Source organism: Ambystoma mexicanum, chromosome 4p (assembly GCF_040938575.1).
Source record: "Ambystoma mexicanum isolate Mex_15411 chromosome 4p, UKY_AmexF1_1, whole genome shotgun sequence".
Lineage (NCBI taxonomy): Eukaryota > Metazoa > Chordata > Amphibia > Caudata > Ambystomatidae > Ambystoma > Ambystoma mexicanum.
In genome coordinates this window covers 596,639,722-596,663,971 of record NC_090927.1, presented here as the reverse complement: position 1 = coordinate 596,663,971, position 24,250 = coordinate 596,639,722, and positions in this window count along the sequence as shown.

Sequence of the window (24,250 nt, the reverse complement as noted above, 5' to 3'; positions counted from 1 at the left end):
AACCAAACATTACAACAGTATCTACGTTGCATGCTGCATCAAGTGGAAGAGAATTGGAAAGACATGTTATGGATAGCAGACTATACATACAATAACTCCATACACACCAGCACGGGACAAAGCCTGTTCTATACAATATACGGAAGACATCCACGAACCTCTAAACTAGACTCCCCCATGACCTTGGAAATGCCAGCAGTAAAGACTCTACACACAAGCATACCCCAAGCCTTCAAAAGGGCAAATGAACATTTACTGCAAGCCAAAGACAGACAAAAAAAATTCTCGGACCGGCATCGAAGGAAAGCTCCCGATTACCAAGTTGGAGACAAAGTCTGGTTGGCATCAAAACATGTGCACATAAAAGTTGCCCGGACCTTTCGTCCAAGATATCTAGGACCTTATACCATCGACTCGGTGAAAAATCCGGTGGCCGTCAATTTAGCCTTACCTCCAAGCATGCAAATTCATCCGTGTTCCATATGTCACTTGTAAAACCTGTACAACCATGATCCCAAGTCTAAACCCCACCAAAACATGTGCTAGTTGATGGAGAGCATGAATTTGAAGTTAAAAACATCCTGGATTCGAAACGTCCAAGATCTAAGATGTACTATTTAGTGGACTGGAAAGGGCACAGGCCTCAAGACAGAACTTGCGAACAAAGTGAACATATTCACGCACCACGTCTGATTAAGAGGTTTTACCTGGATAACCCCACCAAACCTGGACCGGACAGGAAGGAAACCATGAGAGGGGCATTGGGGGGGAGTGCTGTCATGACCACTGTGAGGGGGCACAAGTTGTGCCACAAGTAGGCTCCCACCAGAACCCTGAGGGCCTTAAAACCAATGGAAAAGGGCTCCTGGAGCCAGTCCTGGTGCTTTGGCATGCACCAGGCTCATATGTAGGAAGGAAGGGCTGTTCAAACTAGGTCCCATTTGTACATGGGCCTTTAAATCCAACATGGAAGCACCCACACAGTCTAGTTCCAAGAACCAAACCATGCGGTCTAGTGTGGCAGGCCTGGAACTACTTTTCCTGGTACTACTTTACCTGGGCTATATAAACTACACCCTGACTGCAGAACACGCTTTGTGTTATGCTGCAACCCGCAGCATGATGCTCACCGTGTCCAGTTCCTGGTCTTCAGCATCTTCCTGTAATCCTGCAAGAACAAGAGCAAGATTATTCTGTTTTACCTGACAAAACACCATCCAGCACTCAGCATCACAACTGTGCTCAATCTGTGGAAACCGAGAGAAGAAGAAGTACTTCTGTGAGTACTATCTTAAGGCCTTCCGGTGAACCGCTACCAAAGCTGCTGTTCAAACATTGCGACCTGCAATAACAAGAAAGGGAAAAACAATATTAGAGCACGCACTTCAAAAACATCGAATTCCATCAGTCTTACCTGAATTCCATTGCGCTATGCCACGCTTCCATCCGGAGCACCACAGCAACATCTGCAAAGGAAAAGAGACATATTTAGCGCTGTACTTACCTTAACAGATTCTGGGGGCCTGTTATTCATCGCGCTCTCATCCAGTCGCAGCACTACAGCGGCCTGTGAGGAGAAGAAGAAGAAAACACAGGTTAGCTTTAAAGACAATAAAGGCGCTGCACTTCATGCTTTCTCTTACCTAGAAAACGTGCCTCTCCATCCGGCACGCCAGCATCAAGACCTTCGCACTTGAAAAGAAGGAGATAAAGACATTAACAAATTCCCACCATAAACAAAACAAAGACTTACAATTAACAAACCTACCAGCCTACCAGCAGATTTGGGGTCACAGCAGGCCTGGGCCCAAGGAAGGCGTACTGCACCAGTGAAGCAACTTGGGCAACTCGCCAACAAATGTCAAGCACCCCTGCACAAGAAACGCAGGACGGATAGCTCATCCTACAAATAACTAAGATTCATTATTCAGCACTGGGCAACTACGCATCCAGGGTTCCAGATCTCAGAGCGTTCCAGACGCCCCCGGGGATATCAGGTGAATGTAACACATGTGACATGGACATTCATGACCAAAGCAGAACAGGCCTGTGTATGGGTGATGGGATGCCTATCACTAAGTGTTTGACTCAGGGAGACTGAAAATCTGTGCTGCTAGATTCCTCCACCAATCATGGGATCCATCTGCATTCCAATGGCAGTGTTAATGCATGAAATGAGAGCAGGTATTGGGTGATTGCTGAAGAGGGATGGGGAAGCATACTGCCCCCTCCTACTAAATTCATGACAAGGAAGAAGGCAAGGAAACGTCACAATCACCCATTATATTTCGGACTAATTCCCAACAGACCCATGATTGACAAATATGTCAAGAGGTATCCCCTCAGCCAGCCATACCGATCGAGGGACATATAGATCTAGCCATGCATGGATGAAGAACCACAGGACATGATTAAAGACACCTGTATGGACAGCTTGGAATAAAACATCAAGACGCCATGTTGCTGACGTCGTTAGAGACACCACGACATAGCAGCGTTAGACATGAATCACACGTGCCATCCGCACTGCGGGACACAAACACGCACTTGAATACATGAAGAACACAAGCATACAGTTCTATAGTTAGAGGACAGATATGTATATATACTGTCATTGCTTTATTATTTTGCCATTTAAATAGCAGCCATTTTAGGCCTAATGTGGTCAATAAGCCGTGAGGACAACAAACAAAGGGGGAAACCGTGAACATTTAATTTGGTAAGGGCTTGATTGAAGGATAGTTAAAGAGTTGCCTCATGACATTAAAATATGTTCCAAATATTTTTAATAGAATAATCAGCATTTGATTTGTGGGTACCATCCATATTACTGAGTTAGGACAAAAGTATAAAAACTGCCTTCTTGGGGATTCCGGAATGTTGGCCAAGGTGACAGCTTCTGGTCCCCTCCCTGGAGCTATTTCATGATTGATAATGAATTCTAAAAAGAAAATTCATGAACCAGAAAACCCTACTTCCAAGAAACAAACAATTGATGGTGATGGAAGAGGATAATCCTAGCAGCCAGGACATCTATAAACTCTTGAAGCAGGTGTCCCTGGATATGGTTGAGGTTAAGACTACCTTGGCTGAACTGAACTCTAAGGTGTGTCATTTGGATGGCAGAGTGGAGGAGTTGGAAAGGAAATCACACTCAATGAGCTCGGAGATGGCAGGGAGCTACCGGGCCTATAATAATCTGAAGAAGGACCTTCATGTTGAAAAGGACCGAAGATTGGAAATGGACTTCAAACTGCCGGAGAGAAATGTCAGACTGGTTGGAGTGGAGGAAGAACCTAGGGCTGAGACCCTGCTTTCAGTAGTTACTGGGATCTTCAAGGATTACTTTGGCCTGCTGTCAATTAAAGAAGAGGATATTGATCATATTTATAGGATTGGTAAACAGCCGGGGTCTAGGCCTAGACACATAATGGTGGTTTTTGTTTTGGCCAGGAAGAAGGAAGGTCTGCTACTTGCTGCCAGATCAAAAGAATCTACCTATTACAAAGAAAAACCTATTTTTGTATTTCCAGACTACCCTAAAGAAGTCATGGTGGTTAGGAAGAGCCTTAAGGGAGTGAAAGACTTGGCGAAATCTCTAAAAGTGAAGTCCTTTTTGAACAAATATAATATATTGACTTTGATGTTGCCAGAATGTGAGAAAATGACTTCTGACCCAAAAGAAGCTTTATCCTGGCTTGAGGCCCTTCGGGATAAGTCTGTTTCAATTGCTGATTGATTCGACTATGGTTAATAATATTGCCTCCCCCCGCTTTTTTTGGTGTTTTTTTTTTTTATTTTTATATTGGATTGCATGCAGAAAATGGCGCCGGATGTTGGTTTCGGTTACAGAATGTTGCAGGCTTTGAATTTACCTACGTTCGATGCCTGCCTGCTCGCTCACTCTTCCATGATGGATTGTTCCGTATTGTGAGTAGAATAGAGTAAAGAAAAGGACCAGCGCTGTGGCACGTTGTCACGTGTGATGCGTAACGTTTCTCTTCATTACGCATGTCATGTCAACGTCCCTCTTCATTACGCGCGTCGAGTCTCTGGATTGATGTCGGAACAGGCGCGTATCGGGTTTCTGGCTCTCCCTCCTCCGGACTGCGAGTGGCTGTGCTGCAGTTCACTCGTTTCGAGTCGGCTGACCTCGGCTGGCCTCTAACTGCCTACCGCACACGATCGGATTCCAAGGTATGTGGAGTGGGCAGTCGTGGTGATGGCTAAAGCATGATATAGTATCAACCGTGGTACAGACTCCCTACCTAAGCAGGCACAGACATGTGAAGAGGAAGAGGAACGGGTCCCAAAAAGGACAGGGTTTGTGCAAAGGTCGTCATTTGTGAAAATAGGCTTCAGCACTCTAGGAAGTTGGGACTGCCGCTGTTAACAGCAAGATCATAAAAGTGGACGGGTAATCCGTGTGTGGGTGTTCTCTTTAAAAGCAGAATTAATTTCCTTTAGTGCAGCTGATGTGTAATTGAATGCTCACAGATCTCTCTATTCCTGCGTGCCCAGACTTCATCCTGCTTCCGCTGTCTCCCCTCCATCTCTTGCTGCCCCAAACCTATAGGAGAGCAGTGTACGGTTAATCCGGAGTGTGCCTGCTCTCCTCTGCCTGGCCTTAGTGCAAGGCCCTGTTCACCTGCTGGGGTGTCTGCATTTCCTGCATTCTGCTACTTGTGTGATTGTTGATGCTGACGGTATCACAGATCTGCAGAGTCTGGAAGGTGATATGGAGCTGCTTTACAAAACACCTCAGCAAGTCGGGGAGTGCAATTATTTCAAGAGCCGCCTTAATGTGCCCCTCCCTTTTCAGACATCTCCTCTGTGATAGTACACACACCTCTGGCAGCCATGGGGTGATGAAGAGCGGAGAGGGGAGGGCATACACATGACCTGATGCCATTTGGCAGATCTCGGGGTCTGCACCTCTTGGCGGGAGTGCTTTGGGGCGATGGCCTTGATTTAATGACTTTGGGGCGTGTGCTGGTACTATGCCTTTTGACATTGGTCAAGGGGTGTTGCGGCACATAGTGGAAACTCGGCAGACTTGGATTTCTACATATTGAAAATTATCCATGTGACACACGCTTGCCGTTCAGTCATGGAGATATTACAACATGAGGGAGAATCTGAAATTTGCAGAATTGCTCATTCTCCCATAACTATTCCTGTATGTTATTGGGCCAGAAGTCATCTTATTAAGTATTCCATAACTATGAGACTGGAGAACTCTCTAACGTGTATCCCCCTTGCAGGACAGGAAAGTTAAGGGGAAGCAGTTCATCGATTTCATGTCATTCATCGGTGTGTTTTACAAAAATGATCACGCCCAGGCTGTCCCTGCTGTGAAAGTCATTGTGCTGCAATCATTCCTAGTCTAGTCATATAGCTGTATTCTGGATGTCAGTGCTTGTACAATGCGGGCTGTCATGCAGTCAGGCAATGTATTCCAAACTGTAAGTGAATTCGCACTGAGCAGTGACAGATTGTTGGGTGACACTTTGATTTAATGCACGAAGTCGGCATGTTCTACTAGTCATGCCACTTCAATCAGATGGGAAATGGTCACCTGTGATGCATAATGCCGGTTTACAGGGTTTCTGTAATAGTGCAATGGCAAGGACAACAGATCACTTATTTGATCATAATCTTCTTGCATGTGAAGTGCAGTATTCGTATGAAATGGGAACATATATGGAGTCTGCTAAGTTTGGGTTGCAGAATACTAAATAATACAGATTGGAGGTGAAGGTATTCATTTTGCAGTTTTATTAGCTACATCCAAGACATTCTTCAGTTGCTGTGACTGATGGCTCTCAAATTCAGATTGTAGCGGCAGGATGGATTTCTACATGCTTTATTACTAACTGGACTTGGATAGGAATGTAGATTTGTTGCATGATTTTAAGTTATGTGTATTGCTGCATTATGTTTTTCTTTACTATTTTATTATGTTAATGTTTTCGTAAATATTTTCTTCGTTTTCTTTCTTTTTATTTTTAATGGGGGGTAGGTGATCCCTTTCTCACCGGTTACTTTAATGTCTGGGATGCTTTAACTGTGATTCAGGTTATATGTTGCTGTTAGGTTCCTTAGAGTCTATTTGACTCTTTAACCTTTGGTGTTTTCTGGTTGGAGATATCTATGATTGGGAGGGTTATCGGGGGTGGCTTGGGGTTTGTTGGTTCTTGTTGACGTTGGATTCACACTTCTGCAGGTGGGGGTGGGAGTGGGTTTTGGATTTTTATAAATACAGATTTTTTTATTTGTTTTTTTGTTGTTTTCTCTTTTTCCTTGCAATGCCGTCTGAGAGGGGTGACCAGTTGTCTGTTTCCTCATAGAATATCAATGGTCTAAACACTCAGCTCAAAAGGCAAACGATTTTTAATTGTTTGAAGGATATGCACAGCGATGTTTATTTTCTCCAAGAGACCCATTTATTGTTGGATGATGCTAATATGTTGCGCAAAGGATGGATTGGGGAATTTTTTGTCTCGTGCTATTCATCCAGATGTAGGGGGGTCGCTATTTTGATTCGGAAGAATTCCCCTATCAAGGTCTTGAAATCTTGCGCTGATAAGGAGGGTAGGGTCATTGCACTCTTGGTGGAAGTTCAGGGAGTTCAAAATGTTCTTTGTAATGTTTACGCTCCCTCAGTGGATGATGGCACATTCTTTGGAACAGTGGCTCAAATTTTACAGGATTTTGCATGCCAGAATGTTATTTTGGGGGGTGATTTTAATTTGGTAATTGATAATGCCAAAGACCAGAGTGGATCCAGTGTTGTTTACAGGCGGGATCCGACATTTTGTTCTTTCACCTCACTTATTTCTGAATTTGCCTTGGAAGACTGTTGGAGATTGCTTCATGCTGATTTGAGAGAATACACGTTTTATTCTAGCTCTCATGGTTCACATTCTCGCATAGATATGTTTCACACTGCTGGTTCAGCAACCTTAAATCTGTCAAGATGTGAGATTGGTTGTATTGCTGTCACTGACCATGCACTTGTGTTTATGAGTATGGGTTTGCAGTTTGATACTCCTAGATCATTTTGTTGGGGAATGAACACCTCAATCCTTCAGGATGAGACGATTGTGGAAAAAAATCAGATCTGAAGCTGATCATTTTGTTGTTGAAAACAGTACAGATGGTATTATTGGTGTTGGGACAGTCTGGGAGGCATTTAAATGTACAATGCGGGGCTTGATTCTGAGTTTGTCCAGTAGCAGGAGGAAATGTTTGGTAAAAAAGAGTATGGATTTGGAAAACCGTATTAAGCAGCTTTCAAAAGATTTGGCAAATGACTCTGTGAACATGGAGAAAAGGAGAATCCTGAGGGGGCTACAAAGAGAATTGAATGAGACTTTAAAAACAAGGTCTGAGAAGGAATTGTTCAAATTGAAATGTTCTTATTTTGAATATGGTGAAAAATGTGATCACTGGCTTGCCTATAGATTGAGACAACAGCAATCAGATAGATCTATCACTTCTATCAAAAGAGAGAATGGTCAGGTGACTTGTGACCCGAAACTGATTAATGAGACTTTTAAAGAATATTATACAAATCTCTATCAAAATGAGTTGGGTGTCAATGGATTGGATGATTCCTTTTTTAATAGATTGGAGATACCTAGAGTGAATGATTTGGAGAAAGCAATGCTGGGAGAGGCTTTGACTGTGGATGAAATTAAATCTGTGATTGGAAAATTGAACTCGGGTAAGTCCCCGGGTCCAGACGGTCTGCCTGCTGAATTTGATAAAATCTTACCTGATTCAGTAGTGGAACTTATACGGGTTATGTTCATGGAATCCAGGGTGGGAGGTATACTACCTGCTTCTACTGGTCATGCCATTATATCGATTTTTCTAAAAAAGGATAAGGATGGTTGCTTGACTTCGAACTACCATCCGATCAGTTTGATTAATACTGATAATAAGATTCTTGCGAAATTATTGGCCCTTCGTTTGCAGAATCTTCTTGTGAAGTTGGTGCACACTGATCAGTCGGGCTTTGTTCACGGCCGGAGAACATCTAGCAATATTGGGAACTTATTGTTGTTGATGACACATGCACAGGAAATGGAGGATGATGTTGCAGTGCTTTCCTTGAACGCGGAGAAAGCGTTTGATCGCGTTGATTGGAACTATCTTTTCTCAGTATTGCGTGCTATGAATTCGGGTGAGGAATTTATTTTGTGGATTACCTTGCTTTATGCTTGTCCAACTACCGCCGTCAGAACTAATGGGCAATTGTCAGATTCTTTTGTACTACAGAGGGGTACAAGACAGGGATGTCCTTTATCCCCCCTGATATTTGTTTTGGCCATGGAACTATTGGCGATTGCCTTGAGGTGTGATGAAGGAATACGGGGTCTGAGTTTTCATGGTGCCGATCAAAAGTTGTGGTTTTATGCCGATGATCTGCTATTGTTGATGCAGAATTTAGCGGCGTCCCTTACGGCCTTGCTGGATGTTTTGGGCAGGTTTCATGTGGTGGCTGGATTTAAGGTCAACTGGACTAAATCTGAGGTTTTACCTATTTCTGGATGTTGTAATAAGATTTTGGTTACAGAACTTGGGTTTCGGTGGTGCGACAGGAAATTAAAATATCTGGGTATATGGCTGACCCCACTGGTGGATGAGATGGTTGTGGTAAACATGAACGAGGTTTGTAGTGATTTGAAAATTATCGTTTTGAGGTGGTCTTTGCTTCACTTGTCCCTTTGGGGCAAGGTGAACGCTATTAAAATGAATACAACTCCGAAGATTAATTACGTTCTAGGTATGCTTCCGATGAAAATTGGCCAACATTATTGGAAAATAATTGATGGTTTGTTGCAGTCATTTCTGTGGGATAATAAGCCGCCACGGCTAAAATTGTGGAAGCTTCAGTTACCAGTGGAAAAAGGCGTTCTGGGGGTGCCGAATTTCAGGGTATATCATTTAGCCTTTTCAAGTCATTTTATTGTACCTCTTTTGATGGATTTGCCTGATAAATGGGTAATTGCGGAGGCAAGTATGTTGGGTCCGCTCCCTCCAAGAGCAATTCTCACAGCAACAAATAAGTTATGCAAGAAATCACATATGACAGTCGGTGGTCAGTGAAAATCTCGAATTTCTAAATATCGAAAAATATAATCTCGAATTTATTTTACCGAAAATAAAAAATCTCGAAAGTCAAAATCTCGAAGTTTTTCAAGCAATCTCGAATTTATGTCAATTTCAAAGGTAAGCAAAAATCATACTTTTAACAAAGGTAAAAACCATACTTATTATTCTCTTTATTTTATTTAATAACTTTAACTTTTTAATATACACTATATGAAAAGTATTGTAATATAACATTTTTTAATATATTTTTATATATACCTATTAATATAAGATTACAGATAGTTTATGTTAAACTGAGTAATATTTTTAACATGTAATACATCTTTTTTCCTCTTGATGGTGCTATTGCATCAATAATAACAGTTGTATATATTGTAACTTTGTGTTTGTTTACTTATTTAAATCCACGTTACGTAGTCCGACGTAAAACGTAAGCGCCATTTTTAAAGTTCATATTCAATCGGTTTCTGCTGCGGTCGCGTCTCCTGCAAGCTGTTCCTGGATTTTCGTGGATTTTTTTTTTTTTTTTTTTACTTGGATTGCCTTTTTTTCACTGGATTTACTTGGATTACATGGACTGTGGATTTCTACAGGATTTCCTGGATTCGATGGACTTCGCGTCTCCTGCAAGCTGTTCCTGGATTTTCATGGATTTTTCTTTTATTTTTCCTTAGATTGCCTTTTTTCATTGGATTTACTCGGATTACATGGACTGTGGATTTCTACAGGATTTCCTGGATTCGGTGAATTATGGATTTCCAGTGGATTTACTTGCAGTCGCTGGATTATGGATTATGGCTACAACGTGGTTTGTTTCTGGATTAGCATCGGCTTTTATGTTTGCATGAGGACTTTTCTTGTTTTTTCCCACGGATTTTCTTGGTTATTTTTTTATTTCGTTCGAGTTTTTCCTGGATGTGTATTTTGCTTTTTTTGATGGTTTTTTTTGGGTTTATTTCCAATGGATTGCAGTTCCAGTTCCTGTATTTTGCTTCACCAGGATGTTTTATTCGCAATCAATACCGCCATGGCACAATGGACTGCACCTTTATCTGAAACGTGAGTAATATTTTTTAACATTTCAAGTTGAACGCTATAGAGTCTAAGAAGGTTTCTTTATTTTGGGGGTCAAAAGCTTCTATTAACTGTATCAGTTTTCCTTCATAGTCTCTGTATTTTCTTCTCGGTTGTGCCTGGTTAGTTAAGGAAACGCTTTGTGCCAATTTAAATTGTTGGTGTTGTTCTTCATCTTGCAAGTCGCGTAAAAAATGCCACAATGTGGGGTTATTGATGTTAAATTGTTTGTTTAACCTGCTGTGCCATCCCTCCAGGGCGTTATTCGTTCTAGGTGTTTTTTCTAGGGTTGCCTGATAACAATTCCAAAAATTTAATGGGTATTTTGGCCTTCTTCTTGTGCCACTTCTGGTCAATTGTCCAAGCCATGATTTTTCAAAATAGTCTAATAGATCACTAAATTCTTCCTCATGATTTTTGTAAAAAGTACTGTCAATTAAATGTTCATAAAATTCAGTTACATAATCTATTTGTACAAAAACTAATGCAAAAAGTTTTTTAATATTAAACTGGTAGCAACTGTCCTCCGTGTATTTTGTGCTTAGACCTCATTTCTGCATTTTGCGCCATATACTCTGTGTGAAGTGGAAAAAACATCCTTGAATTCGTGTATTTTCGAAAATTGATTTAAAACCGTTGATCTGTGCTGTCTCGTAATCTATGATTATCGTAGTTGGGTTTGCCTCAGGGATCGATTGTTTTATTTTATCAAAAATGATTCTGTACGCCTCTTCAGTCTTTTTCGGCATTAATGTATACACAAGTGGAATTGTCTTGCCGTTTATTGTGCCATGAATGGTATAAAACTGGAGGAATGGCTGCGGGCATACTTTAAAAGTTGTGTCACTTTGCCATTTTTCACTGTTATTCAGATGGTGGAAATTACTTGCAGTGGCGAATATTCATATTTTTTCGTGGTTTAAATCAATTGTCGCTTGGTGAAAAATGTCTCCATTTTTTGTTGTTTTAAATACATCAGGGATTGTAATGTCTTCAAAAAGCCTTGGTACAGGTGGCATATTTTCTTTTTGTTTTCTAGCTCTGTTTATTGTCCGTTGCATTAACCTCTCACCTGGTAACTGTGCAGCGATATGCATTGGTAAATGGTCACATACTTTTGACACAACCGAGCCACTTGGTTCCCCGAGACTTTCTTCAGCCTTTCTTTTTAGCCCTGAGAGGGTTTTTTTTATAATTATATTAGATTGGTCCGGTAGATGGTTATGTTCGTTTTTACTGTGCACATTTGTTCCCTCAGTTATAGCGCGAGCCGTGCATTTATTTCTTTTATATTCGGCGCATTTCCAGTATACACCCTCATTCTTCTCATATTCCTTATGGTAAACGTATCCATTTAATGTCAGCTGTTTTCCTCCCTTTTGGTTTGTCACAAATTCCATTTCGTATTCTAAAACAAACGGAAGAAACGTTTCCTGTCATATATCTCTAAGTAATATGTTTTTTTTATTGTTATTCCACTTCAATGTTTTATAAATATTACCTGGTGTTTTGCGAAGTAAACTCAAGCGATTTCCCACAGTACAGCATCAAATGTCGTCCTGTCAGGTAATGACGGTTTGGCAATATCGTTATTCCAATCTTGGTTCCTGAACAAGGTTCTTTACTCTTGCGTTTCACCTATCATTTTAACCCCTTCTAAACTCTTGATTCCAATACGTATGTTGACAGTAGGGTGGGGGGGCGTGTGGGGGTAGCGGGGTGTTGGGTAAGGGGGTGGTCGACATTGGGTGGGGGGTTGGGGGGGAACCCCTCCATCATAAAATGCTAATTTTGTTTTTTCTTTATTTCTATTTATGCATGTTCGTTTTTTTTTTTTTTCGACATATAAGTATTCGAGATATTGACCTTTTTAATGAGATGTATATATTTTCGATATTTTAATTTTCGATATTTTTTTTTCGAGATTTTGGTAGTTCGAGATTATTTTTTCGGTATTTTGACTATAAACCATGACAGTCTTTCTAAGAGAAACGTGGAGACAGGTACATGAACTGTTGGGATCGGTTGCTTCAAAGACAATTCATGCATCCATTTGGTTGAACCCGCAGATTTCTGTAGGGGGTAAATCTTTATTCTGGCCAGATTGGTTTCTAGGCGGAGTGCTCTGGATTGATGATGTTTTGTTGGATGGTGAATGGATTGAAGAGCGTGAGTTGCGGGAGAAGTTTCACATTGATAATTTCAGATCTGATGACTTCAGAAAAATGAAAAGATACATAGGTGATGTGGCGGAGCAAGGAAGTTCAATGGTAAATCTCTTTCTTAAAGAGAGGGAGCCAGGTGGTTGTTTCGATTGCTCGCAGGATTTACAATTGTATTGTGTTTGCTTATAAGGAAAATTCTGAATTTTAGAGATGAATGGGGAAGGAGATTGGGGTGTGAGATTTCGCCTGAGATGTGGTTGGATATGTGTGCGAATGTTAAACTATGTGCTATTGATTTGGTGGAACGGTCAAGACAGTTAAAGATCCTCAATAGAGTGTTTTGGAGTCCGGAATGAATGTTTAAGAGGGGGTTGATGGACTTGGATGATTGCTGGTGTTGTGGGAATGGACAGGGAAGCCTGGAACATCTGCTGTGGGAATGTGTGCGTGTACTGGGATTTTGGCATGATGTTTGTTGTGCCTGTCTGCGTGTTTTGAATCTGGATGTTGAATTGAATTTTATGACTATGATTTTGGGAGGTGTATAATTGCTGGAGGATCTCTTTATGTCACGGAGAAAGTTTTTGCTCCGTGGGGCTTGTTTGGGCAAAAAGTTAGTCCTGAGGGGCTGGAAATCACGGAATGCGCCAACTTTGGATGATTGGATTGAGGGGATGTCTGCCCTTGCATCCATGGAAAGGGTGGTTTTGAGGAGACAAGGGAAACTGAGTTTATATGGAAAGGTGTGGGATGACTTTCTGAATATTTCCTGATTTATTTCTGGTTATGTTTATATAATGTTCTGCTATTCTATGTATTTTTAATGAGTATTAATTGTTCTGATTGTTTAATTATTTATCTGTATGTAAAACGTTATAAATAAAGAAACAAAAAAACAAAAAATTGCCTTCTTCTAATTGTCATCGTTTGACCACTTAATTTGGACTCAATACATCTTCAGCGCAACAATACTTGCAAGTGAGTAGAGCAAACAAATTAGTATTGTGTTTAAAATCTGTCTATGTAAAAAGAACTTTATTTAATTCAACATCAAGGTTTTTATTAAATGAATGATATTTTCAGCTTTTTATTTAGAAAAAACTATCTTACCCTCCTGATGAAACACCAAACGAAGGTGGGGAAACACATGTTGAGGGATTACTAATGCACAAGAGAATCTAACAAAAGGAAATATCATACCTTTGAAGTAATTTTAATAAACATCAGAAAAATGGGGGAAAAATATGGATTCCTTCATTCGTTTTTGTCATCTAGTATTTCAAATATTGGACAGGCTCAATATTTTGTGGATCCGTTTTTTTAGACCATAAGTTTCTTAACCAAGAATACATAACTACTATCTCAAATCAGGGCTCACCATCAGTTGCTCTAAGGGTGTAACAACATTTAATTATTTTACCATTAGCCAAACACAGCAACACAGAAACCACAAGAAGCAAGAGATCCTAAGCAAAGCTTGAAGATGCTTATGCGCAAATAACCCAATAGAACTGAAGGAGCACCCATGGGACCTGACAGAACCAAGTGTGACTTATGGAAATGTAGCATAGCACTGACACTATAGAAACTGCATTGTAAGGTTTAGAAAAATCACAGCAAGCCTCAGGCCTCTGAGCAAGAGATGAGCTGAGTTGATTCAGGCTGGACAGAGAGCAAGACACGTGAGACAGGACCCGCAGCCAAGGCCAAGAGATACGGATGACATTCCAATCCCCAGACAAAAAAGGACCAGCTGCAGAAAATACTAATGAACCCTCATAATTCAGAGCTGCACAGCTCAAATTCGTGGGCTCTGAACACGTGACGTGGCCGAAGCAGACAATGGACAGCGATCAGTGGTGGGAAAATGTTGTACTCTACCATTGAGTATATTATAACCTGTACAGGATATATAGATGTTATTCTACTGGCCCTCGCATGTCAGGTGGCTGGCCTGGTCCATCCCCAAGTCACTAACTATAACATTGTTCCAGTGTTGTGGACTTACCATTGGTTCTTGCCTGTTGCTACCCACCCCTAGGGTACTAACCTGTGATTGGCTAGAGCTGACGTCTCCAGGCCGGGATCAGCAAATATTCTCGGCTCACTGTGTACCTCTTCAAGGTAATGCAAACGATTATGTGTTTTTATTGTAACTTGTGTGTACCACCTTAACTTATGAGAGTGCTCTCCTGATCGAAGCAAATCTCTGCATACCTAATCCGATTATGTGTGTCTATTGTAACTTGTGTGTACCACCTTAACTTATGAGAGTGCTCTCCTGATTGGAGCAAATCTATGCATACCTAATCCACACAAAATTCCACACAACCATCTTCTCGATCAGCAAACCACATGCACTTCACCACACCACCACAACAACAAAAAAAAACACATAAACTGCACCAACAGCACACAAGGTCTGGTATTGGTCCGACATTCACACCAAAGCTAAGCGCGTGGTGAAAACCGAACTGAAGCTGCCAACAGCACACCACTTCTCTGACTTTCCTACTCCCTCTTCACCCAAGTAACCCACCCCACCTTCTTGTTTTCAGATCCCCCTGAGCACCAGAGGACCGATTCTGTTGGTGATGGTGCGTGGTATAAAAACCTTTATCATTAACATTAACATTAACCTTAACAGAAGCGCAGATTATGGAGTTTCAGGGAGCAGCACCCAAGGAAGAGAAGGAGTTTTGGATAAGAAGGGGATGCTCAATGTCTCTGACAGATGCCCTATGGTGACAGGATAACACAGGAAAAGTAGTGTTGCCACTAACATTAATGAACACTGCATTGACACAATTACACTACCCAATACACATAGGGAAGGAGGTCATTGCTACACACATTGGAGAAACATGGGTCTGTCCTAATTTGGCAGAACAATTGGCTGAATTTGTGATTAATTATTTGGTTTGCCAGAAGTTTATGCCAGGACATACTCTGAGAGTTGTGAGAGGAGCCATACCGAGACCAGAAGGCCCATTCCAGCATTTACATGTGGATTATGTAGACATGATATAAGTTTGACAGGGATACCGCTACATAATAGTGGTTGTATGCCCATTCTCCAGGTGGATTGAGGATGGGCCCTGGTTACATGCTGACACCCTTACAGTGGCCGAGTTCCTAGTTAGGAAAGTGTTCCCAAGATGGGGCGTGTGTGAGGTCCTGTGGTCTGACAACGGCCCCCACTTCACCAAAAAATGTTTCATCACATCACAGCACAGTTGGGCATCCAACACAAATGTGCCTGTGCTTACCACCCACAAGCAAATGGAATGTGTGAACGCCTGAATGGCCTCCTGAAAGAGTGCATAGCAAAGACACAGCAGAGCACCAAGAAGAATTGGCTGCACTGTTTACCACTTGCACTGTTTGCAATGCACAATAAGCCTGGTTCTGGCCACCATTTAACGCCTAATGAGGTGGTGATGGGATGGTGCATGCATCTTCCCTGGCTCCTCCCACAAGAGCACTGAAAGATTATGAGAATAGTGCAGAGGTGTTAGGAAAAGAGATAAATGACTTTGTTACTTCTTTGGCGGCTAGCGCTTCTTTTATCTCTCGCCAGATACAACGATACCGGGGAGGCCCAGAAGAAAGCAAAGAGAGCAACTGTGCCACCATTTAACGCCTGATGAGGTGGTGTTGGGATGGCACATGCATCTTCCCTGACTCCTCCCACAAAAGCACTGAAAGATTATGAAACTAGTGCAGAGGTGTTAGGAAAATAGATACATGGCTTTGTTACTTCTTTGTTGGCTAGCGCTTCTTTTATCTCTCACCAGATACAACGATACTGGGGAGGCCAAGAAGACAGCAAAGAGAGCTTCTGTGACAGTCCACCACAAGACACTGGGCTTAAAATCCCTGTGAGTGTGGGGGACATCATCCTCCTCAGAAACTTTGCATGACACTGGAAAGCGCCAAGGTTAACAGGCCTGCACATCGTGGAGAATGTGACCTACCGTGCAGGCAAACTAGAGGGAAAGACAGTCTGGAACCACTTGGCATACATCAAGCCCTACAAAGCAGTGTCCTCACCTGGGAACAAAGTCACCTTGATCGACAGGGCCAATGTTCAGCACCTCAGAGTGCTACAAGTGCGTTCTGAACTTACACGACCAGGAGGAGGGCATCCAATGATCAAGCACTCACGAGCAGCAAAAGTGGAGACAGGAATACTTGTGGACATAGATTAGGGCACACTGTTTGTTTGTTATTTTTCTTTTTCTGCACACAATCTATGTGAAAATGATGTAATTGTACCGTTCGTTCATTTCCATGTTGCGCTCAGCCCATCACCCAGATACTTTCTTGAACCAATGTGTCAATACTGTAAAGAGTCCCAGCAGATTCTAAGCCGATCCCGCGTGTGAAGCACATGGTCACGTGTCAAAGTCAATCCAAAGATTGGCACCATGTTAGACGACTACAACACAGAACATCAATCAACACATAAGAACACATCCAGCAATGGAGAATAGACTCAACCACAGCCTGTACCTCTCATCCACACATTCACACCATGTACAGAATTCATCAGCATGTCTTTATTGCAAAGCAAACATGTAGGCAACCAATACATGTGCATGACTAAGCCTCAGAAAATGTGAATCGAAAAGCACCTCACCTCCACCCCTACAAGTACCACCCATGGTCATCGAGCATCAAAACATATGCCCTGGTGAACACGACAAAAGTACATGTGCACACAGACAAAGAGACTGCAAGAAGCATGGCATTAACAGAATGAAAACTTGTATTGAAAATCAACTATGTACAAGAAAATGAAGAGAAGGGTAAAACTGTCCATGGATGAACCAAAAACATGTAAAAAATGAAACCTTATAAGAACTATATACATTGGTAGAAAGCTAATCAATCGTAGACAATGCCTCAACCAGGGCTGAGTCACAATTTTGGTTCTCCGCCTCCGCCTCCAGGTGGGCCTCTGTTGTTGCCTGGAGAACTTGCAGGGTGGCCAATATACGCCTCTCCAAAACCTCTCCCGACCTGCAAGTATCCTCTAGGATGGCAGCCTGCCTTGCCCACCTCAGTGGCTCCTCAGCCCTGGACACTATCACAGCAGCCTTCCTCGCCCGCTGCCTCTCTGCCACCAGCTGCCTCCAGTAGCACCTGAACATGGAGCACATGGCCTTGAGGGATCCCCCATGTTTTAATTGCCTCATGTGTGCCAAGAGCCTCGTTCTGGGTAAAATTGCATGCAGTAATCTGCCTCCTGACCGTCACCATCTGCTTCTTCCTCCAGAGAGAGTGCAAGCTCCAGATTTCACCCTGCGACCAGATGACATTCATCAGGGGTATACGGTACCTGCATCTGAATTGCCAGCTGTCTCTTCACTGTTTGTGTGCCAGTGCTTAGGCAGGCACAGTCCCACCTCATGTGGGGTTCTTGGGACTTCCTCCTCGGGCAGGGACAGAGGCTCATTCAGACTTGAATGGTGGTAGAACTGGTGCACAGAGGATCTTGGTGGAATGTGGCATGAAGGCCTCCCGGAGGACGAGTGGAGCACAGAGGAGGAAGTGGAGGAGGGGGATATTTCCCCGGCTGCCCAGAGAGCCCCCCTGAGAGGAGTGCTGTTGCCTGCTGGGCCAGGAAGTGGCTCATCTAATTGTGATCCTCTACAAGCTCCTAGAGGTAAGCTTTTACAGCATCACAAATGGATGTGTTCCACTTTGTGACCCCAGCCAGCAGGGGAAGCATCCAATCCCAGATGGACACATTGGCTGGAAGCGGGTAAACGGTCTGGGTGGAGATATCCAGGAAGGTGGTCACTGCTGCAGCCAATGGCCCAGGGTCAGGAGGTTGTGCAGAACCACTGAATGCATAGAAGCATAGCTGGTCTGGGGTGCTGCTGGGAACACGTTGGTGTCAAGACATACAGTCATATGCAGGATTCCACAAGCCAGTCATAATTTGACTATGCACTGCATGACCATGCGAGTGGGTGGAGAGGTCTCACAACACCTGCCTGGGCACTTGTCCACGCAATTACATGTAGCAATATGCATTCCTTACAGCTTGACCTGTAAGCATGCTACACGTACAGGCACACATTTCGGAGATAGATGCACTTATGCTATTGGCCCCAGCACAAACATATGGCATGATTACTTATGAACTCTGGCTTCACATGCAGTGGGATGACACATCACATCCCCATCCCTGAGAGGTCAATGCACCAACTTGGCATTTACAGACATCCATGCACATATGTCACTCTCAGCTGATAAGTGTGATAGCTTCATTTGCAGATGTGCAACCCATATAGGTGCCTGCATGCATGTGTCTCAAATGGCCACATCATCACAACCTGGCATCCGTACTGTCTCAGAACGTGTTCTCAAAAACTCACATTGCATGTGCACGAGTGCACCAAGATATCGAGGACAAACAGTGCACTACCAAAGCATGTCCAATCAACACATGTCACCCACCACCTACGCCCAGCATTGGCAGGATGCTGCATGCTGCTGCGGATCACTGCAACACACATGCTGTATACAAAAGGAGGTACCTGAAATCATGCATGCTCATGCACAACACACATACACTGTAGAGCATTGCACCACATGGGTACTCGTCAGCAGCTTCCAGACATCCTTGGCACTCACACATCTCGGTGTGGAGTGCTAGGTAGAACTTCTCAAGGGCCTGCAGCTGGTTAGATGACAGCCTGTGACAGCCTGCATGGTGAACCTCCACAATGGGATATGACTTGATGGCTGCCACTGCCTTGGTATGGTTTTGGGTCTTGAGGTCCTCCCAGCACTTCCTGACGGTCTTCTGTGAACACACTGCCACCCGCTCCATGTAGATAGCAGCTATTCCAGATCTTGTGATGTTCTTATTGTCCTAGCTGCAACACTGTGTTGAAGAGGGCATCATAATTATCCAGGACCTGATCCACCAGGATGCCAACTTCAGTGTCTGCCTTGCTGACGTGGCATTGCCCCTCGATGCAGATGAAGAAGATGATGCAGATATGCCAACCCCCAAGGCAGGTATGGGCAAGCTGGGTCCTGGAAATATGCTGTGTAGCTGTGGTATAGGTGGTAGAGAAAGGTGGAAGTCCCAAGATATCAAATGAGGTGTGCACAGGGCAGACATAAGAGAACAGGCAATGGTGAAAAAGCTGGCACTCCAAAACAGTGCTGATGGGCAGCAGTCACTTGCACTCCACCAGGCAGCAGCGGATGGTGAAGTTGGAGGGAGTACAGGGCAGCAGGCATCAAAGAGAATGGTACGGAAGCAGGATCAAGGCTCTGCCACTCCAGTACATGAGGCAGCATGGAAAACAGAGTAAGGGGCCTTAGAACATAAGTTACATGCTATGAGCTGCATGCAGCATGCCTACGCGGCTTACTTTGTACACTGCAATGACAGGGATATTTAAAAGGTGCGAAGTTCATCACTGGTTGTGCACAAGAAGGTACAAAGATGGAGGTTCAACTGCTGCTGATATGCATTTGCAGGTGATTCGAAAGCCATTGCCTTCACGTACTACGTACCACATTTTTAGTTTTGGCTTTTAGATGGTGCTGAAAGTGTTACCTATAAAGCCAAAACTATTCTCAATAAAATAAGGGCTTTAAGAGGAGAGCTGGCAATAGAGGCTGTGGATGCAGGTTTGTAATGCTTTTCAATGCAGGTTGACATATGAGGATGAATATTATGTAGTTTGGCCAAGCGTCCCACCCATGTAATGGCCATCGACAGGGGAAATCTATAGGGTTTTCCTTCCATTCTCACCCATCTCCTCCCACAACACACCTCCTTTTGCTCTATTTGTTTGATTTTCTATTGTGTGTTGAATTTGTCAGCTATTTTTCCTTTCAAAATGGCAGCTGCCACTTTTTAACATTATTAAAACATTATTTAACTTGATTGATACGTTTAAATATATTTACTGCAGCTATCAAGCTATCTTACACATTGTACTGTAATTTGTATTTAAATTAAACAAGGTACTGTACTACTTAGGTTGTGTTTTAAAATGGTTCCGAAAATGCCCATTTACTGATTTGTGGGGGTTTCTCTAGTGCTTTGAAATGTAAGCAGTAGCTGATTGGCTGTCCAGTTTGTTAGTGATGTCACTATTATGTGATTGGCTCTCAGTATGTGCTTTTTTCCAACCCGGCATCAATTTTCTTTCACCGAATCCAAGCAGGGCTATTGGGCTGTAGTGCCACCCAGCCTTCTCCAAGGACTGCACTGATATTGTAAGTGATTTCAATGGGGCACTTCACCTAAGTAAACCCCTAGTGTGTAATGCACAACTGAACTCCTTATGTATTTATTTGTGTCTAAAAGTTCTTTTATTCTGAACAATGTTCCACTTATATCACGCCACTCTCTTGGAACACAACCCCGCCCCCCCACCGGTCAAACTGAACCAGGAATTAGGCTGGTTAGCAAAGTTAAAATATGTATTTAAGTATTCACAATATAATCACACTATTTTTAATGGGGATAAAGTAATCACCAATGGGGTGATGTCACACTAAGCAATCTCTCCAATCACAAGGAGTAATAATGAGCAAAAACAATGCAGCACAGCAATAATACTTTTGTGGGTGTGTGTTCAAATCAAATTGCAGTGTGTTTACTCTTTCCCCCTGCACACCCCTCAACCCCCCAATATGCAATGTAGAGAGATAGGAGGAGAGAGAACAGGTTTCAGGAATGCAGAATTCAGACAAAGGTCAATCCCAATGTCCCCCCATCAATAAAAGAGAGAATCAGAATTGATTGGCAAACTGTCAAAATGGTTTTAAAGTTGGCTTTGAATGGAATAGGTAAAACACTAAATATGGCTTAAATCACTGAAATTGTTTAAATTCTAATGGGAGCCGCTTTATATGGTTGCAGACAAAACTAGCAATGATTTGACACTAATAAGCAAGGTGCAAACTGAAATTTGAGGTCGGGTGCAATGAAAAGCTATTTTACACGTGTAATATTTTGCCTATAGGGATTTGAGATGGTTTTTAGTTATATGGAAAGATGTGGGTGATAGCTACAAGCAGACGTTTGTTCCTAGCATAACATTTGAAGAAGTTATGGACGTTTTCGTGGAGGTCATTTTTCTGAGATAGGTGCAACAATGAGAAACAGGGATGCGCTTTTAAAAAACAAACAGGATTTCTTTACACTAGTGAATGACTAGGAAGAAGCAAATACTACACGGGAGCACAGCCACTAGATCAGGACGCCTCTGGATCAAGTTTTTGCCTGCTGAGGAGCTTGCCTTCTTCAGATGAAATATATCAGCGCAAAGATATGTTTAACAATACGATTACAGAAGGAAGATAGTAGGAATGAGATAAAGAGTTTAGGCAATTCAAAATATTTCTAACACTGCAGTTCTAAATATAAGATAGGATGGATTTAGATAGGGATTGCTATGGACAGTACATAGGCTAGTGACAGTCCTATACTATGGATGCTCACTGTATAGGTTTGAACAGAACCGTCTGGAATTCTGGTCCTTCAAGATCAGGGATTCTGCTCAGAAATTCTGCTGGGCACACCGCACGACAGGACTGGGGCTGCAATCAGCAAGGCACGCTGGTCACAGCACGACAGGACTGGACAGGATTGGCACAGCACGGCACAGCACGGCACAGGATTGGGTTTAATCTGCACTTCTCGGGTCTGAAGATAATTATTTAACAGGAAAGCAGTTACAGCACAGACCGGATGCTTCTTTGGTTTCCCCTTTAAGTTTGTGGGATTCTGGTTTTAGAAGTTTAAGGCATAGCTGAGAATGGTTCAGCTATAGAGTGGGCCTTTCTGCTTTGCCAAGTTTCTGGAGTCTGGAGCAAGGAATATGGATGGATCTCCAGGAATCGGTTGGTGGGTGAATCTGTGTGTGTTTTCTAAGTCCTCAGCTTTCTCTATTTATGCATTTGGTAAAGGGGTGTGTAGGCTGGATTATCCTAAGTGCGCCCCCTAGGCTGGCTATAAGTGAGAATCTCCCCTCTCCTTTGATTGGAGGAGAAGGCAGGGTGTCACCATGATGATGTGGGTTTTATGAGTCAGAGAATCCTAACCTTGGCTTTTGAACATGAAATCTACTTTTAGTATAATACATATTTACAATTTTGAAAACTTTATAACAATAACATATCTAGATCACATATTTTGTAAAGCAAATGCTCTTCCAACCCTGTCATTATAGGATCTTGTGTCGGCTTTTGACAGAATTCTGCCCTTTTGGGCCGGAACACAATATCTAGTTTGTCCAAAAATGTGTACCACTGTGCGCATTGCATATGGGCATAAGCGTGTGACGTTTCATGCTTTTTACATAATTACATTTGGTATAATACCACAATTTCGATAGTTACTTCCCAGAACATAGCACAAAGTTCTGGCTCCTCTTAAAATGTGCAGCCAAAAATTAGGTTCAGAAGTCCGGGGTTTACATATTGTTTACAATTGTACACAGTAAATTACCAGTCTTTTTAGAAATATGCTTTTTGTCCATTGTGAATCAACAAAAGGCTGTCTGCCCCCGCCTCCTTCTCCTTCTTGCAGCTCAGAAGCAATCTCCGCCCCCTTCCTTCTGGCAGAGGCCATATACGATCCTTCCTGATTAGCATCTCCTTGCCTTGGGGGAAGCCCATTGTGCTCTTTCCACAGCAGCCCAAGTTCCCCTCCCCTCTTAATAAACACAAGGGTGTGAGTTCCTGGTATAGAGAGCAGAAGGGAGGTGTCTGGTCCCTGTGGGGGAAGTTGTTTGTGGTTTGGCTTGGACTCAGGCTTACATTTAAATGTCATTTTGTTGCAATTTTCTTTGTTTAAATAAACTTGTAATTTTAAAGCAAGCAGCTAGAAAACTGATTCTAGACTCTAAACCATGAAGTTTAAATAGTTACAACCTAGGTTACTCTTGATAACAGGTCACTTAGATTTCAGACATTAGATCTTAATGGTAGATGTTTACAGTTTTAATGCAGACTTTTGAAAACAGTAATTCAGGCGGCCGCTGGTACTGCGCCAAGATTTTTACAGATCCCACAGACAGGCAAACTTGTGCTGTGGGTGTTTTGATGACCAATTCAGCTTTCCAGGATATTGCAATTTCACAATGATTTCTTGAATTCAGTAAAATGTGACACCCAGCAAGACTTTTGGATGTTTGTGGTTGTTTTGTACCAGCATTTCATATTTTCAGCAACCAAGAAAAGATTTAAAATGCAAGATTTCGGATTTCTTTCAGCAAGCACTGCTTTTCATGCAGGCTCCATTTTTACTTGTTGGGCAGCCCAGTGACATGTTTCAGAAGTGCAATCTCCATTCCACCACTGACAACATGCATTGTGGATTTGGCAGCCATCTTTTTGTGCTTTGTAGAGCACAATTTTCATAGGTTTTTGCGCGCATACAGGTTTTGTGGCCATTTTGATGATTCTGACACCACCAGGACACAGGGATGCCGCAGGGCAGGGCATAAGTGGGTTAATACATCCCACAATATGTTGGGAAATATTCAATGGGGCTTATAAACCATGGCTGCCTGCTGGCAGCGCAGCAGTTAATATTTTCATTTTCCTTCGTGGCAGTGCTTCTTTACAGTGGGGAAAGACTTTGTTGGACTAGAGTCAGAGCGCCTAGCCGACACAACACATTGAGGCCATCCGATTAGGACATTGCGACCAGGGCTCCAGGTGAGGTCCTGCTTTCTCCACTCTCCCCGTCTGGCTCCATGGAGAGCGGATTGCCTGCAGGCCGCCCAGCAGTGCTGGCGGTCTCACTGGTGCCACTGGGGTCTTCACCTTCACCAACCCGCCTGGCCATGGGGCAGGCATACTTCTCCAGCATGGCCATAATCTTCACTCAGGCCACA